Source organism: Mytilus galloprovincialis, chromosome 3, assembly GCF_965363235.1.
Source record: "Mytilus galloprovincialis chromosome 3, xbMytGall1.hap1.1, whole genome shotgun sequence".
Classification (NCBI taxonomy): domain Eukaryota; kingdom Metazoa; phylum Mollusca; class Bivalvia; order Mytilida; family Mytilidae; genus Mytilus; species Mytilus galloprovincialis.
In genome coordinates this window covers 90,491,969-90,506,223 of record NC_134840.1, presented here as the reverse complement: position 1 = coordinate 90,506,223, position 14,255 = coordinate 90,491,969, and the positions used below count along the sequence as shown (strand labels likewise).

Genomic DNA, 14,255 nt, shown 5'->3' with positions numbered 1-14,255 from the left:
AGCCCTACATTTGTTGCAAAATTGATTATAGCTATTCTTATCCTTCAAAACAAAATAAAATTGGCTCATTATATATATCAACTGCAATTTGATGAAACGTATCGAAGGATATTTTATGATAGAATATTTCAACTGTCTCTATATGATACACTTGCTTTTTGAATTCTTATGTATCGTTAAAATCTGAATATTTATATTGTCTGTTTTGTAAAAAAAAAAGTCAATAAATTAATATGTCTGATGATGAATTGTATCTAAATACTATATATGCAATTCATTAGATATTTTTTTAGAACTGATTAATGACTGTGAATGTCTTTTAAGGATACAACTGAGATTATGCAATCTAGTTATTACTTATAACTGATTATGTACTAACGAGATACACTGACTTATCCATAAATAAAGTTCTCATGGTGACCAAGGTTGTCTAGAAGTAATAATTCAATGCTGGAAGTATATTCGAATTGTCATTACGACCCATCACTATTATAATGTTTACTCCGGCCAGTCACAAAGTTAAAACATCGAGTCTTAGTCCATGTATCATATTAACCTCACAAAATTAACATTTTTTAGATAATTTATTGTATTATTTTAGATATGTACTCCGCCACACGAATTTAAGAATATCAGGGTAAAATAAGTTGCAAAGGTACAATACTTCAAATGCTCATTGTTAAATGATATCATCTTATCACTGCGTATTTTGAGTAAACATGATTTGTAAACCGTTATGAAAACTTAATCATTGAAATCCAGCGTCTTGCATATGTATGTAAAAGTTATAACACGAAAGGAAAAAATAGTTGCCTTTTCATAGTCAAAATATCAGCCGTTTAATTAAACAAGGACTGTTTCAACCAGTAATTTGACGAGGCACTTCTTAATATTATTTGAAAAGTGCCGTCTTATGCAGGAAATATTTGCCACTAGACGTTATTCTAACGACAGTCATCACTTTAATACCTTCGCAAACGATTCGAAATAAAATGATATTTATCTACATACACTGTCGTATCAAGAACCCAGCTAATCCTCTTTAAAAAAAATAAGACAACTGAAATCCGACAACCACTGACGAGAGTAGATGCATAAACATGTATTTTTATGAGTACTGGGCATTTTCCTTGTTTTGAAGAATAAAAGATGTTTTGGAATCCACAACAAATATCAACACAAACAGGTGTATGAAGAATTCATTCGAAAATACCATATCAAGTGATGCTTGAGATGCTGAAAGCCAAACCATCTGGCCTATTGTGGTCATAAAACTTTCGAGTCATTTTTTTGTGCTCGAACTTGAAAATCAACCAATCAAAATGTTGGATTTCATGTTTCGACCATAATTATTGTGCTCCGAGCTCTGAGCAAAGTTTTATGACTTCAACCCAAGGCCTGGCGTTAAAACTATCTCTTACATCGGCTGCTGTACTTCGAAATAGTTTATAAAAAATTCTGAACACAAATATTGAAAAGAAAACAATTGAAACAGATGAATCATTGAATTCCACTAAATCGATAAAACATATCTTATGTATATTAGAAGCGCAATTTGATAATTCCAAAAGCTGTAGTAAATAAAAAATCTAAATATTTCGAAAACGCCCTACATGTATCAATAATATCTAAATATATGAGTATTAGAAACAAACATCGATAATAAATATTTTGCATTATTCAATAATGATGATTTAATAAAGGTGAATTATAAATGTTTCAAATAAAAAAACGCAGGGATCTGACAACGCTTCGTTCTTTTTTTCTGTTTTTGTAAGCGAAACTAGTGGTTTGCTTATTGCCTATTGGCACACACTTGTGGACAAACGATTTGTATTTCAACCAGATTGCAAAATTGCATGGCTTTTTCGGAAGACGTCTAGTCAAATATCTCCTTCTATTTGTTGCAAAACATTTCGTTCTGACGTCTCCAAACATCCTCATAACTAATTGATATTTCACTGATTATCCTAGGGAGTTTATTATATAAAATTTCTAATACCTGAATGAGATTCTGAAACAAAAACACTCTTAAAAATATGTCAAAACTGATGCTCATGCTTTCAAGTGCTTTACGTATACACCGTTTGAAACACTTGAATACTACCGTTAACCCAATATATAAATTACGGTATTCCCTCAATTTTTATCTGTAACAACCTGTGATTAGTTATCATTAATGACATTTCTAGTTTTTATACTCCTCTTGTCTATAGTAATAAGTAGCTGTACATGTAGATTTTATTTAAATGTACAGATAAGCTTCTGTTGGTGTCTGTTTCGGCATAGTGTAAAGTAAAGAGTAGTTCATTGCTATGTACGTAAGTATACTAAGGCAAATATATACATTGATAGTACTATCTGTCAGTGGATCAATAGAGCAATTCAAGTGTTAGACACAATTTTCAAGATTACTTTGCGAGTCTGATAAGTCATTTTGACAAGAATTTGCTTCTAATATTTAATAATTAAATTAAACTAAAGTTGTAGTTTATATGGAGAGAGCAATTTTTCGCCTGTCCAAGTGAGGAGCCTCTGGATTTTTTAGTCTTGTATGATTTTTAATTTTAGTTTCTTGTATATAATTCGGAGTTTAGTATGACGTCCATCATCACTGAACTAGTATACATATTTGTTAAGGGCAAGCTGAAGGACGCCTCCGGATGCGGGAGTTTCTCGCTACATTGAAGACCCATTGGTGGCCTTCGGCTGTTGTCTGCTCTATGGTCGGGTTGTTGTAGCTTTGACACATTCCCCATTTCCATTCTCAATTTTAGTTTATATCACTATTTAGATTCTAATGTTAAATTCGAAAAAGTAATATCATATATTATTGAAAATAATGGTAACACATGTTAAGTTAAATTCAAATATGAACTTTACTTGGTATAGCTATACAGCTATAAAACCAGGTTAAATCCACCATTTTTCTACATAAGAAAGTGCCTGTATCCAGGTCAGGAATCTGACAGTTGTGTTATCCATTCGTTTGGACTATGGAATTTCCGTTTTGAATTTTCCTCGGATTGAATGGCAACGTGTTTTGTGGCACTGACTGTGATAACTTTAATAATTATATAAATATGATTTAGAGAGAACAAACAAGTGTTCATATTTTAGAATATACTAATACAAAGAGAAATAATTCTGGAATGTTAAAAGTACTATACTATAAAAGATTAGATATAATCTTGTTGTGAAGAATTTATCTTATGCCAATGAATTTTTATACAAAGTACTAAATCATGTCCGTTGACTGTTTATTCTTTCAGAAGTTTTTAAACTCCATTAAGATCATGTTAAATTCATCTTTAAAGTTGTTTACATTCCAACCGGGAGCATTGCACGTGTTTCTGTTTGGCAGCTACAGTAATATACGGTAACAACTTTTCAGCAAGATTACAAAGAATTCACTTCTGTACTTAACACCTATTTAATACACCTTTTCGCTAAAGATATATAAATCAACTTTGTTCAAATTACAATGTAATGTACAAGCACATGAAAAGTCCAGAAAATTGCCAATTAAGTAAAACGTTAAATGGTGACAAAACGTATTTTGATGCATTGCATTGTTTTGCATCCAAATTCAGATTCTAGGTACCTGATAGTTAATGCTGCTTAAATAAATGAAATAGTACATATTATTAATTTCGTGTGTCCGATGCGCTTTTCTAGGTTTATTCTCATCAGGAACGCTAAAACCCAAACATATATGCAAGCCAAAGATTTAAAAGACTAAACACACGAAGAGATAAATATCTTCTTTATATGTAAATGAAATAAGTTTGTATCTGCATTGTGCAACAAGAGAAATATATGATGTACATATATATCTTACTGCTACGACAAAATAGAATAGCTAAGATAACATAAAAGTAAAAAATAAACAGCAATTGAGTTATTGTTAAACTTTTCGAAGAAAATATATTCGATGCTTAGTTCTATTGATTATCAAAGCTAGTTCTTGTTTCAAATAGCTCTCCGATAAGAGATATCTTCAAATAAATATCTAGCTGTGCTATTGGATGCATGACGAAGTAACGTTGTTAACAGATGGAAAGGAATTTAAATATCGGAAATCCTGCTTGTTCTATACACGTTATGAAATATATCCATAAAAGGTGTTAGAAATAAAGGCAACAGTAGTATGCCGATGTTCGAAATTCATAAAATCGATGGAGAAAATAACAAATTCGGGTTACAAACTAAAACTGATGGAAACACAATTAATATAAGAGGAAAACTACGACACGCTTAGAAAGGCTTAAAAAACCGAAATAATCGTAGAAACAAACTAACAATTAAAAACCAATTCCTGTTTACTCAAAGTTAAAATTGGCATCCAACTTGGCCATAAGATTTTTCATACTGATGCGAAAAAAAAGTGGTTTCCATATACTTTTGAGTGAAATAAGGAAATTAATTAGCCGCTTCTTGTGAAATAAATGTCACTTCCGGTCTCATATGATAGCTTCATTCACACTCATTCCAAAAATATATAGTTTTATATACTTTTGCCTGGAAACCCAGATAAAACTGACCACTTATGTCTTTCTAGTCTTAAGTGATAAGTAAATGTATTTATATTACAAAATATATGGATTCTGGGTACTGTTATGTAATAAAAACTGCAAAAATAGCTACTTTCGGTTTTCTCAAGGTCACTTCCGGTTGTCATTTTTTAAGGTCATATGTCACCCAACCTTTTGGTATGGGTCATATGGCTATATAATGAACCAAGTTGAAGTTATAATCAATTAACCTTATAATTAGACATTTTAGGGACACTAACTCCTATAAGAAGTCTTTAAGAAGATCTTCACTACAATAAAGCAAACATTTTGCACTTGCAAATTTACATATATCTTTTAAGGTGTCGGAGGAAATGCAAAAACTAGGAACAGGCAAAATTGTAAATTTGACCTTGACCTTTGACCTTAACCTCATTTTCTTAGTTAGGATCTAGGGTCCTCAAATAAAACAATTTCAGTGTTATGCAGTTAATGGTTTATTAGTTTAAAAGACATATCAACAAATTTATTTGTTGAAGGTAGATAACTCCTATAAAATTTCATCGATTCACTTCGATACAAATTAGACAAAATATTCTGAGGATGTAACCAACAATTTGTAAAAAGAATTTTGTTGATATCTTTTTCTGTTACAAAGAAGAGGTACACATTGGAAAAACAGTAAATAGGGAGATAACTCTTACAAAGAAAATTGTTTGTCTTAGCAGGGTGAAATTTAAAAGCGCATAAACTGTACGATACAATATACAAAATATCTAAGCGACATATTGCGAAACAAATTTTCGAAACTTGACGGAAAAAGAAATTAATAATAATCAGAAGAAATACAATAGGTCTTTCCACAGAAAGGTGGAAAGACCTAATAATTCTTTGGAAAGACCTAATAACGTGAACCAGTTCTCTCAACACCAGAATTGCCTGATGAGCTAGTCATGTATTGAATTAAATCAAAAACAGCTTTCGATTCCTACGATAAAAACTTTGAAAATTAAAAGTGTATTTGATTTCTTAATTACTGTTTGATTGACTGTTGGTGTTTGTTTAACGTAATAATTACTTGTTTATTTTATTTGCTACCTAAACGTTTGGTTGGAGTGAACTTGATGAAGTCATTGTAGAAACACGTGTCGAGTACTTTGAAATATTGGTATAAGACTTAAAAAGTTTTTATCATGATACTCAGTGTGCAAAGATATTCAGAGTATAATTTTGACGAACCGAACAATATTTTAACTACCCGACCAATGTGAAAATGATTTTCTCGTGTTTGAAGAAATTTCAATACAGAAATGAAATCATCGTTTGGTTATATGATCCATCTGAAATGGGAAAAAAACGATAAAAACATTTCAGTTGGTTCCTCTACTTTTCATTAAATCATATTGTTTCATGCAAATTTTCAATAACTTCAATATTCTTAACTTGGAACTGTTTATTTATCGTGCTTAACATTCTGGGACATGAAAATAACTTTTCATCAAGAACAATTGCCTTGATTAAGGTGGTGAATTTCATTTGCGATTAATTCTAAGGGGTTCGATCTTAATTAAGAAGGTTTGTTTCGGCGGATTATTGAAGTATACCATTTAGATTTCATTATTTATTTTGTATTATGAATCAATAATTTTGTCTTATTTATATAAAAATTAGGACTTTGGTTTACGCTGATATCCCACACATGAGAGAAAATACTTGAAATTAACAAAACTGTCGACGCTGTTTCAACAATAGTTTCATTTCAAAAATTGCTCGTCTACTCACAAAGATCCACAAACAGTGATTTTATAATAAGGAAGTGTGATATAGTTAACTTTGGTCTTGCTATTTTTCAGACTGTTTATGAAGTTTTTACATTGAATTCGTCGTATGTGTTGTGATGGATATCTAAGTCTCAGTGGCGGATCCAGAAATTTTCATAAGTGGGGGCCCACTGACTGACTGCTCCAGTCACGCTTCAGTGATTCCCTATATAAGCACCCCCCCCCCTAAATCCGCCTCTGAGTCTGAGAAACATGCTGTATTTAATTGATGAGATGGGTATTGAACAAGTTTCAATAACTTCGTTACTATGTGTCTGTTATCTTTTTGTTAGTTTTTGTCGAGCTCAACATAGGGATAGTGATCCGGCGGCGGCGGCTACGGCGGCGGCGGCTACGGCGGCGGCGTTAGCTCACTTCTTAAAAGCTTTATATTTTAGAAGGTGGAAGACCTGGATGCTTCATACTTTGTATATAGATGCTTCATGTTACGAAGTTTCCGTCACATGTCCAATGTCCTTGACCTCATTTTCATGGTTCAGTGACCACTTGAAAAAAAAGTTAAATTTTTTTGTAATGTTGAATTCTCTCTTATTATAAGTAATAGGATAACTATATTTGATTGTGCGTACCTTGCAAGGTCCTCGTGTCTGTCAGACAGTTTTCACTTGACCTCGACCTCATTTCATGAATCAGTGAACAAGGTTAAGTTTTGGTGGTCAAGTCCATATCTCAGATACTATAAGCAATAGGGCTAGTATATTCGGTGTATGGAAGGACTGTAAGGTGTACATGTCCAACTGGCAGGTGTCATCTGACCTTGACCTCATTTTCATGGTTCAGTGGTTATAGTTAAATTTTTGTGTTTTGGTCTGTTTTTCTCATACCATATGCAATAGGTCTACTATATTTGTTGTATGGAATGTTTGTTAAGTGTACATTTCTAGCGGGCAGGTGTCCTGTGACCTTGACCTCATTTTCATGCTTCAGTGGTCAAAGTTAAGTTTTTGAGTTTTGGTCTTTTTATCTAATGCTTTATGCCATAGGTCAACTATATTTGGTGTATGGAAATATTTTATGATCTTTATGTCAGTCGAGCAGGTTTTATTTAACCGTGACCTCATTTTCACGGTTCATTGCACAGTGTTAAGTTTTTGTGTTTTGGTCTATTTTTCTTAAACTATAAGTAATGTGTCAACTATATATGTTGTATAGAAGCATTGTTAGCTGTACCTGTCTGCCTGGCATGGTTCACCTGACCTGGACCTCTTTTTCAAGGTTCATTGGTCTTTGTTTAGTTATCTTGGTTAATGTTAAGTTTATGTGACAGTTGTAATAAAGCTTAGCTTTATACTTAGGACTATCAACATAATATCAATGATTAGTATAGAAGGCGAGACATTTCAGCGTGTGCACTCTTGTGTTTGTGTTTTGTGTCGACCTTACAGTTTCTTATGTTGAGGGGACGTTTGAGTGTTCGTAAACATATATAATCCCACCAAATTATGTATGTGCATGTCCCAAGTTAGGAGCCTGCAAGGCAGCAACCATTTGAATTTTTTTGGAAAAAAAGTTTGTTTCCAGTTTTTTTTTTATCTGTGTCGTGTGCATGCTATCGATATCATAAATCATTGTTTTTCTTCAAAATTTGTGTTCTTATAAAAAAAAAGATATATTTGTGAAGGCTTAAAGCTGATAGCAACATAAATTTAAAGATGGATATTAAATGCTCAGCTGATAAGTATTGTAGATATATCCTGTATGCAAAAGACACAAGTTTGTAATGTACTGGTACCAAATGATGTAAAACCTTGAACGGGTGTCCATACAATTTGAAAAGCTGATCGTTGACTAGTTGTAAACAGATACGACAAATACATGCTGGTGAGAAAAAAAACAGAAAAGGGATAACGGCATATAGATTCATATAAACCCCCTTTTGTTGTTTGTTTAATGGTTGATCATTTATCTCTACATGAGAAAAAAGGTGCTTACTGGTATAATTGAATAAGTATAACATATGCTTGATTTGCCGCATCGTATAGTTATTTAATTGTATCAAACTGTAACCAGTAAGTACAAGTCATCAATCTTTAGGTCAATCAGAATAATGAGGCAGTTTTAATATGGTGGTGAATGACAAAATAACTGCATGATAGTGTGATTCGGTCCGTCTTATAGAAATACCTTACTCACAATTGATAAAGCAACGTTTTTGATAAGTATTTTTGTATGTCCGTGGTCTTTTTTTTTTTTTTTTTTTTTTCGTTCTTAGCATAATAACATGCACCATTAAGGCCAATCATCATCCAATCTATAAAAAAAACAAACATTTATGGTAAGAGCGATAAATGTACAGACAATTGCCACATCACTGATTGACATGCGGAAGATAGGTTGGTAGTTGGACTGAGTTGTGTAGTCGTAAACGAACTGCTGCCTTTCTAAGATGGATTGTTACTGTTATTTTGACATTCTATTTAACACATTGATATTACTTAAAGTATTACTTCATGGATACTTATAATCTATTGTTTTGATATCCGTAAACGAAAGAAAAACGTCTTTGTTTGAATCCTTATGTATAGGATATGTATATCCTATATAAGAATTCAAACAATGTATATGTGTCTACTTTTTATACTTTTAATGGAAATAAAAATGTCTATATTTGAGGTGTCTAGCTCACTATATAATGTATAATACAACATTTCAAAGTTTTTCAATATCAGCAGTTCAGAGATTTGTATCTTCAATGTTTTTCAGATATATTTGCTCTTCTATTGGTATCCAATTGTCCAACTATGCTTACTTTACGTGCATGACTTGATTCCAATTTTAACCATGAAATGTAGAATCGGGCTTAGGCATACAACTCCGAAATTTATATATTTATAGGCCCCTATACATGTCTCTTCTATAGAAGGATAGAACAAAATTTCTAAAAACAAATAATGTTTTGTTCGCAACAACAGGTATTCTTCAGTATTGAAGCCTTGTTGACCTTAAAGAAAAAGTATACCATCTGCAGAAAAGGGCGTGCATTTATATAATTTAGGGGCTTGCTTCGTTAAAATAAACGTGGAAGAAACAAAGTTGTCATTCGAGTCTATACATTGTACATTCAAATCCTTCATAAATCATCAAACACATCTTATGCTTGCAACTATTCCAATATAAATCAAATCATTTCAATAAACACACAACGCCGTATGTGTATACTTGAGTTTCATCCAGTTCCGAACAAAATTGATTGCAGTTTTTAACATGTTTTGAAAATGTTCAAAAGAGTTTACTAACATGCATATGTTCTAGTAATGGACATCAGAACACATTGGGTACATAAAACATACAATTGATCTTAATTTATGCTTTGCTTTCCCTTCACTGATCCACGGTACTTAACCTGAAATACAGCAAAGAACATCTGTTTCTACAATATGGCTTTCATTTTGTTCCCATTTTTTAGGTAATGTATGTATTTCATCAATGGAAAATAGTTTACACAAATATAATCGAATAGGAAATAGTTGTTAAGATAAATATTGGTGATTGATAAGGCTCCTAGTCATGTTCAAAGCTCTCGTTTTTGGCACAAGTAATTGATCAATTCTATAACTATTTCCGGGATGGTAAGATACATAATTATCGAATCAATTGTATGAAATACAGCAGAGACTTCAAAATCTAATTGGATTTGTTAAAATTCGTCAATCTTCTCATTGTGTACAAAAAATTGGAGTTTGTTCAATTGTAGTTGGCATTCTTGGCAGGAAATAACATTTTGCAAATCAACGACTAAATGATAGGAAAAACATATAATGTCTCATAATGTCTATACCAATATTAGACAGTTTGCACGTGTACATAATAAGGGAAGCACCAGAAAAAAAACAGCTATCATGCAGTTACAATAACTCTCAAACCATCAATGTTGTCAATTCTGATTTATAAGGGTTTCATCAGTTAAACAAGTAACAATGAAACTGACAATATGAGTGCATTCTCTGCAGTGGATCACGCTTGTGCTGTACATTTTGGCTCTACTTCAACTGATCACACTGACATAGGAATCGGCAAATTAAAGATAAAGATTTTTTGTATATTATGATTATTTATTTGAACCCTTTGGAATGTACCACCCGAGGGCTTGTATTTTACCCTTCCGGATATCTTTTGGGCGCGATTTGCATGATTTTTTTTCCGTTAACAGAACTTACTAACGTAGACAACAAAGCGATAGTATACACCTATTTACTAGATAAAACGCTTGTTTAGGGAATTTTAAACATTTTTGGATATAAAACACCAGACTGACCAAATGAGTTCTAAAAAGGACCTTAGCTACGATTTTATAATTAATAAATCATAGTTTTTATTTCAAACATTTCTTAAAAGTGGAATAGAGTAAACAAAAATCGTTACTAGCAGCCTGATAGGTTATATTTTGTCAAAATAAGCTCAAAACTGATTTAACTTTCGTTGAAAATAAGTAGATCAGCATGTACAATGATTCAATAAATGTCAGCTGAAAAACAGTGGAAACAGGGAAGGCAGCAGCAAGAAGACCGATTCTTTACATTTGACAGTTAGGTGTTTGACGCTACATTGAAAGTATAACCAAATTCACGCTGGTAAACGTTGTCTGAGTTTATAGTTTGAACCTTTTTTCTTGGTATTTTCTATTTATTTATGAACGGGGAATTTTGAATAATATACAATGTAGCATATCATTATAGAAGCACACCGACCTTTTGATTGATACTATCCTCGGGGACTAACAGACCACCAGCAATAGAATCGAACCAGTGCTAGTAAATGAACTAAGCATTTTATAAATCAAATATCTTGTGTTCGAAGCGCTGTTCTGTATTTACAGTAGTCAAACCTATAAACAGTCGAAAGCCAGGAATGTGTAAAACATCTATTCCAGTGACGCTTTGTTCTTTTGAACTTTTATTGTAAGCTTTCATTTTAATACATACTAGAACACACCCGTGATATCACGGGTCCGTGACTGAATTAAAGTATATAACTATGCGCAAGCCTTATTTTAGTATTAGTATTGTCATCTGATAAAGTCATGCCGATTATAAGATACACAGTTTTTTTCTCTGCTTTCAAGTCTTTCTGTTTGAACCCGTCGAACTGAAACAATAATATTAATTATTTGGAAAACAAAAGGTCCTGGAATGGAGTATTTTTTTAATCAACAGCATTGTCCTATATAAGTTATAAATAAAGTTGAATTCTTTGCTTCGCTGTTTTACGTCATGCCCACTAACAAATTGAAAACTGTACCTATACGCCTTATTTTTAGTCCAGATTTTTAGTATTCGTATTGTTATCTTAGAAAGTCTTACTGATTAAAATACTACAATAGGTAACAATTTGACAATTTAGTAGTGTCAACCCTGTGGTTATGACCCGTGTATATAGCATATTAATCCTGAATACAACGTTTGGTTGTGCGCCGGTCAGATTCGGAACGTACAGATAAGGTAATAGGTAACAGGTGAATATACTATTGGTATCGGTAGCGGACTCGACCCGGAACTTCTAAATTATTGGCATATTAATTACGTGGAAAACAAAAGGGCCTGGAGTGGTGTAATTTTTAATCTACACCTTTGTACTATATTAGTTATATATGAAGTTGAATTCTGTGATTCGTCGTTTTTACGTGATGACGGCTGACAAATTGGACCTCGTAATTTTAGTATTATAGATAAGTCTGTCATGCAATTATGGTAATGAAAATAAAAAAGAGAAGAACGCAGCTCAATATCCAATTATATTAGTTATTTGAAAAATATATAGTTTTATAAGGACAAGCTTTTTGCTGTAATTTTTATGTTCACAGAAATTTCGTTGTAACAGAAATACATATTTATATGGTGTTTGACTGTTTGCCAAACACTTCTTACTATCAAGTCTAGATTTATATCAGATGTCACTGAACCACGGTACTTATATGCAATTGACCTTAACACATTATTGCATTGCTGATAATTACAATTTGAAGCAATATGTGTTCACCTATCTTTGAGACTTCAGTTCTTTGTCAACCTGAACTCATTTCCCCAATCTCTGATCCATTCTTAAACAACATTGACACATTTTATTCGCAAACGAATCGACAAGATGTTTCAAAAAGCTTTAGCCTATGAAATATACTCGAGGAAATAAACATCATTCCCGAAATAAAAACGAAACATCCACACATACCAGAAGAGTCAGCAATTATCAAGTATGCCTCTACCAAATAATAATCACGAATAATAAAGATCAGGAAGCACAGTAACTTTAGCTATAAATTTATCGTGAATGCACAAAACATTTCTCTTATGTTTCGAAGTAGTATACATATAATGTAGATATAATGGTAGATATAAACTACGTGTCTAAATGAAACAAGTGATAAATACAACAGAAACTCCCATTTGATTCTTGATATTTTATAGATAAAAATGTCAGTCAGGCATGTATTAAGTAAGACTTGTGCAGTACATTTCGAATATTACTAAAATTTTTACATCGTATTAAACTGATAACTTTGTTCACTAATTAAAATGTACAAAGTTGAGGTGCAGCAGAAGAAACAAAGGGGCATTCTCGTATCTAAATTACGGCATTTCTTTCAGTGTCTCTATTTATAATTAAAACGTCGAGTTAAAAGTATTTTTCTTTCTGTCCGACTTTTACGAGATTTTTGGTTCATGGATTTCGTAAGTCAAGAACTATTATACTACCACTCGATTGAACCACGAGTGTAGTCTTTTACTTGTAGTGGATATGTTTGGCTCAGATGTTTGGCTGTGGTTTTTGAACACCTTTTATGACTGGAATACAAGTGGAAGTTTGGCACTGCTTACCGTTTCAAAGTTTCTGAGTTGACCCTCGGTTTTTGATTGGGTTCGAGTAGCCCAGTCTGGAGTTTTCTTTATAGTGTTATATAGCTAGTTTAACCTAGGTGTTGTGACTGATACCCCTTTGGTATAATTCCTTCTTGGTTTTATTTTCTAAACAACCATTGTAGCAACATACAGTTATGTTTTGTTGAAGCCAGTACCATGCCTGCCACTGATTTACCATTTGTCTCTTATCCATTATCTTCTGAATAAAAACTCATGAAAGTTTTATTGAAACTCATGTACGTATATATTATCGCGTGATGTAGACATTGTGGAGAAGTTATGTGGTGTAAGATTCCATCAGTTCTAGATAAATCGGTATAAACTTCAAGTAAGCAATGTTTACTACTGGAGTTTCTTTGTGTTTGGAAGTTTTACATCTGAGAATAAAAGTTATTTAAAAAATGAAGCTTTCTTCAGATGGCTTCAATTACTTTTTTTGTAATATTTTAATTAATCCAGTAAAGATAGCATGATGTCGTTACTCCTACAAAACTTTCAAATGTATACAATTGATAGCTTTGTGCACAGCAGTTTAATCCGCTGCAAAACTATATTTATGAAAAGGAAACATGTGCCATTTTCATGCAATTTAAACGCACTTGCATCCAATCAACAGGTAACGTTATAACAGATTTATCAAATATATAATGATAAATTTAACAAAAAATGACGGTTGTAGATATATGTTTAAAACAAGTGCATTTGTATATATTTTATAATGCAACTCCCTTTTTTATTTGTTGGTAAGTGTTAAACGTTGCTAAGAAAGTCGGTAAAGTGTAAATTAAAGCCAGAATGATGATTTTTGTAAACATAATTGACACAACTATATTTATAAGATGTATTTTAGGAATTACGCTCATCATGCTTTCAGATTTATTTCAAATTGTAGTCCGTACATTTAATTTGATTTTTAATCAGCAGCACAATATTTTGGGGCGATATTTTGTTCTGTTTTGTCTGTATTAATAAACTTTCAACAAATAGAACAAACAGTTGATGGCTTCATGAAATTTACATTTAAACAAATAGATTACAAAACAAGG

General features: G+C 32.2%; 1 protein-coding gene across 1 annotated transcript in view; it reads left to right on the top strand.

The window, feature by feature from the left end:
- The window catches only part of LOC143069339 (protein stum homolog), a 32,630-nt gene that overhangs the window by 15,947 nt on the left and 2,428 nt on the right, over positions 1-14,255 (top strand). The gene's annotated exons all lie outside the window — the stretch shown is intronic.